General features: G+C 36.5%; 1 pseudogene; it reads right to left on the bottom strand.

The window, feature by feature from the left end:
- Positions 1 to 5,122: 5,122 nt before the first annotated feature.
- Positions 5,123 to 5,276, bottom strand: LOC129483830 (uncharacterized; annotated as a pseudogene).
- Positions 5,277 to 5,585: the final 309 nt, after the last annotated feature.

The raw sequence follows: 5,585 nt of genomic DNA, 5'->3' as shown, positions 1-5,585 counted from the left end.
GTGCAGAAGTAAAACTGTTTTGCTAAGAATCCTTTGTTCGAGTGTTCAATTTCCTTAGGATTTTGAGCGTTATTCCTAACATTATATTATAAACATATTGGTTTACTTAAATAAATCTACAGATTGAATACAAGGTCAAAAATAATTTCTCTGGATGTTTTCTTGGAACTGGAAAAAAAATCCCTAATAGTCAAAAGCAAGAATAAATAAGACTACAAAAAATTTCTGGGATGTGCTAGCTCTGCCAGATACTGAAATGTATTGAAAATCAACAATAATAAAGAGTAGCATATTGGCACAAAGGAAAACAAATATTATAATCTCTGTGTGTGTATGTGTGGGAATTTTATGTATAACAAACAAAAGAGCTATCAAAAAAACCACAGAAAAGGGAAGAATTAGTCAATATAATGTTTGCAAAATCAAAGTAATTCAGAAAAAGAAGGAAGACCTATAACTCATACAAATCTAACATGGAAATAAATTTCAACCAGATTTGGGATTTTTAAAAAAAATTGACCACAGAAAGTTAAAATGAAACAGAAATGAGTATTTAAAAAGTGATAGAAGTAATCACAAAAAAATAGGTTATTTATAATATTAAAAGAATAGAAACATCTCTATGTTCTCCAAAAATTTTTTTGAAAAAAGCAAATAAAACCAGGGAAAACATTCTGGAAGCATCCTTACCAGCCACATTGCAGCAAAGTGACATTCTGTTTCCCTTTCTCCCTCCTACTCTCCCTCTCCCCCCCGTACTGTGTTAGGAAATGGGACATACATAACTCACCTCCGTGTATCACTGAATGTGCTAGACCCACAATAAATGCGGAACTGCTGAACTGAATCATTAATTATATTAGTGGCAGAAGGAAAATGGCTATTTACAAAAGATGGAATCCAACTAGAAAACTGACGTATGGAAAAAGGTTTCAGCTCCCCAGTGATCAAAGAATCCCAAATTAAAACAACCAGGCATTTCTACTTTTCACCTATGTCATTAACAAAAAGCCAAACAAGATCACAGCCCCGTGGCCTTAAGCAACAGGACAGCCAGGTTGTGGCCACTCCTGCCCCTTACTGGAGCAGGAAGCTGCTTAAGATTTACCGTGATGGTTTCAGCATTGCTATTTCTTTGATTTGCTTATAAAAAACGCAGTAAAACCCAAGCGTAAGCAGCTTGGCGACCAGAGACCGTGAATGCCCTGTCTTTCTCTAGCAGCAGTTACTGAAAAATCTCCAAGGGCGGTTTTAATTTCCTCTCCTTGTGCATCTGGGGTCTGGTTTCCCAGGCAGCCAAGGTACTGGGTGAACGCGGGGAAACCCATCTATCAATTTTGTGGCTGCCATAGCATGGCGATTTTGAATCTTGCAATAAAACAAGATTAATGGGCTCAACTTCAGTGGGTCTGACATTTCAGCGACAAGGGCTGTGTATTTGCCAGGTTTCTACACCTCTCTCCTCTTTGTTTCTCAGCCATTTTGTAATCTCGAGCCAGGTCCCTTATGTTCCCTGGGGCTCCTGAAAGAATCCTGTAAAAGGGACATGTAGTGTGAGCTAGGAAAAGACAAATCACCCTGATCTCCTCTCTTCAAAGACCAGTGGGAATTTCAGTGGGAAACTGGCTCTCACAGTCATGGTGTTGGGATAAAGCATTAGTCATTTAATGGTTTTGGTAATCATTTTATCCATCAACATGCACTTACCATGCGCCCAGCACTGTGCAGCCACCTGGGAGCAGGGAGAGGGGAGACACAGAGGTGTGGTCACAGCACGAGGGAAGCCAGGCCAGTCAGAGTGAGTCAGATGCTGGGGACAGGACTCTTGGAGAAAGTAGGACTTGAGCAGGACTTCAGAAGGAGAAGGGACATTTCTTCAGGGAGGCAAACAACATGGGGAGATATTCCCAAGTGGAGGATAAGAGGCCGCGTGCAGAGATGGGCGTGGGAATGCCATGTTATTTTAGGTCACCATGCCTTCCTGCCTGCTGTTTCCTCACCTAAGACTCCAGCTCAGACCCAGCTCAGGATCCATTCCTGGGCTCCCTTCTTCTTCAGAGCCTTCCCTCCCCCTGTCCCAGAGAGAAGCAACTGCCCCTTCTCTATGCCTCCTCTGCCCCCGACTTATGTCCGCACTGTTATACTCTACACTGACTTATTACTATTATTTTATTGTTTGAAGTTTTTATTAAATTACTATTTACACTGCCTTATCATTATATTTATACGTCTGTCTCCTGCGATAGATCTTGTGCTTCCTACAAGTAGCAGCACAGTGTCTGAAACACAGTAGGTACTCTGAAAATATTTCTTGTACTTAATCAAATTAATGAAAACTAATTGGTATACAAGGGAAGAGTAGCTTGGACAATGCTGACGGAGAAGGGGAGGAGAGCAGAGCATGAGTAATAGCTGCTAACAGCTCACCTGTTTACCTAGCATTCGTGACTGGACAGGTATTTAAGCGCTTTGCATGTATCCATTCATTTCATCTTCACAACACAACTATGAGAAAGTTGCTGTTAATATCCCCATTTCACAGATAAGAGTGTGGAGGTGGGGAGGTCAAGGAACTCATCTGAGCTCTCTTGGCCAGCTAGGGAGCAGGCGGGGGTGGAGCTGGCCCCTGGAGGCAGTGGGCTGGCTGCAGAGCTCACTTTAACCACAATGCCTGATGCCTGGCTGTCCCTTGTCACTGCAGGTCACTGTGGGCTTAGAATCCCAAAGTCTGAGAGGGAAATCTTGCCCCATTCCCTGTTCAGTACAAGAATGGCCATAATTAAACTTAACAAATAGCTGTATATTTTCTGTTTGTTTAAATTCAAGCTTTATTAGTTAACAAGGCAACCTATGGTTTAAAGTATAACAGGAGAAAACTTAATTTACAAAAAAAAAAAAAAACAAAAACCACACACACAAAAACAATGGGCTGGGAGCAGTGGCTCACACCTGTAATCCCAGCACTTTGAGAGGCCAAGGCAGGTGGGTCACCTGAGGTCAGAAGTTCGAGACCAGCCTGGCCAACATGGTGAAACTCTATCTCTACTAAAAATACAAAAATTAGCTGGGCATGGTGGCAGCCACCTGTAATCCCAGCTACTCGGGAGGCTGAGGCAGGAGAATCGCTTGAACCCAGGAGGTGGAAGTTGCAGTGAGCTGAGATGGCACTATTGCCCTCTAGCCTGGGCGACAAGGGCAAAACTTGAGAGAGAGACAGAGAGAGAAAGAGAGAGAGAGAAAGAGAGAGAGAGAAAGAGAGAGAGAGAAAACGCATGATTTTTATCACTCTGGGAGTAATAATAATAACAAGACTGTGCTCAGCACTTGCCGTGCATGATCTTATTTAGTCCTTCCAACAACCCTTTGAAACAGGTACTACTATTATCATCTCCATTAAAAAAATAAGAAGACTGAGGGTTTGTTACACTAGCAACAACAACAAGATAAACTTCCAAGAGCTAGGGAATAATGATAATTTTTAAAAGAGATGCTGAGATACTAAAGTTAAGGTTGTACAAAGATATATCTGAAAAACATGAAGAAAAACAGGTGTTGCAATATCAATATCAGCAAAAGTAGACTTCGTGGGTAAAACAGGGAAAGAAGAAATTGTAATTTTTTTGTTGTGAAGTCTAATTCATAAAGGCATGAATATTTAATAAATTGCATTGTTAACAAATAAGATTGCATCAAAATATATTTTTGAATAGAAAGAAATGAAAGGCATAGCAATGAGAGATGTTAATACTTCTTTAATGCTTCAAAAATGAGGAAGGTATATAATAAGAATATAAAAGGCTTAAATATTAGTTAGTAAGACAGAGTTAACACATTTACATTATAATCTGGGTCCTATAAAGCTTACACTTTGTTTTGGTGCCAATATATGGCCTATGTTGGATGACAAAGAAAATTTTAGTTAAAAATCTCTCCAAAATAGAAACTACATGGACTCATTTTTTAAGTCAAATAAAATTTTTATTTTAAAAATCCAACCACTTGAAAATATGAAAAAAAAACAGTATCCCAAATAATTCTAGGGTAAAAGAAAAAATCGAAAGAGTAATTATCAAATGGTTACAAAAATGAAAATGAAGCTACATATCAATACCTCTGCAGTAATAAAAAACTGAGTTATTGCATTAAGTGTATTTATTACCAAATAAGAAAAAATAAATATAAATTAAGTAAATTACATATATTACAGAGAAAAAATGAAGGAAAAGAGGAGGAAAAATAATGATATAAACAAAACTTAATGATTAGTAAGAAAAAAATGTAAAATTGATAATTCATCCAGAGGCTGCTTTTTTCATTAAACCCATAAACTATGCAAAACTTCAGGAAAAGCAAGTGACTATTCAAAATTAGGACTAAGGATAGATATCTAGCTATAGATGAGGAAGAAACTAAAGAATAACACTTTAAACTCTATCCTAATAGATTTGAAAATCTGTATTAAAAATCCTTTAAAATTGTACACCATGGACACCCAACTCCTGCTACTGCAGGAAAAGAGAGAAACTCTGAAGATATTAAAAGATATTATCATGCTATAGTAAATAAAAATGTATGGTACTGGGGCATGAATCCACAGACAGGTCAAAGGAAATGAATATAGAGTACATAAATTGACACAAATTTATTCAAAAATTTAGCATATAATAAAAGCAGTATTTAGAAGAAGTGGGGAAAAGACAGATTATTTGCCAAGCAGATCAAATATAAATATGTATGTATAATTATTAAACACCACAAAAATGAGAGTTTAAAAATAATTGCAGAAAGCAGATATCTAACTGTAACACAAAACCTAAAACTTATCAAAGGAAAATATGGGATCAATGTAATAACTTAGATATAAAAAGCTTTCTGCATGACAACATTAAAAAAGATAAGCAATAAACTATGAAGAAATATTTTCAATTTATATAACAACAGGGTAAATTCACCAATATAGGCGAAGAGCTATACAAATCAGTAAGAAGTGGAATGCTTTAATAGGGAAATGGACAAAGTATATGAAGACGTATTTCCCCAAAACAGAAAAAGAAATGGATTTTCTTCGTATGAAAAAGAAGTCAACCTTTTTTATAACAAGAACAGTGTAATTAGAACTCATGCTGAGTTTTAAAAATTTGCATATCAGGTTGATAAGTATCAAAAAGTTTGATGAAATTCAACTTTGGAAAAACTGTAGAGAAAGAGATACTCTTAAACACTTCTGATAAGAACAGATACTACACTTGATCTTAACCAAAAGGCCCAGAAGCAATACTCTTAAACACTTCTGTAGAGAGTGTAAGTTGATATCACCACTATAAAAGGTAATCTTATCATATCTATCAAACTTTAACTTAATTATTTCACTTCCAGATTATATATTCTATAGATAAACCCATGTATTATAAGTATATTCATTGCAGCAGTGTTGTGATAGAAAATATTAGAAACAATTTAAATGTTCATCAATATTTGACAGTTAAATAAATTATAGTCCAAACATTGGATGGAAAAGTAGACAGTCATTATAAATAAAAAAGCAGCTCTATAAAAATTTATATAAAATGATCTGTCAGATATTT

This window comes from Symphalangus syndactylus, chromosome 5 (assembly GCF_028878055.3).
Source record: "Symphalangus syndactylus isolate Jambi chromosome 5, NHGRI_mSymSyn1-v2.1_pri, whole genome shotgun sequence".
Taxonomy (NCBI): Eukaryota; Metazoa; Chordata; class Mammalia; order Primates; family Hylobatidae; genus Symphalangus; species Symphalangus syndactylus.
The sequence above is the reverse complement of the archived record's forward strand: the minus strand, read 5'-3'. Positions and strand labels throughout refer to the sequence as shown.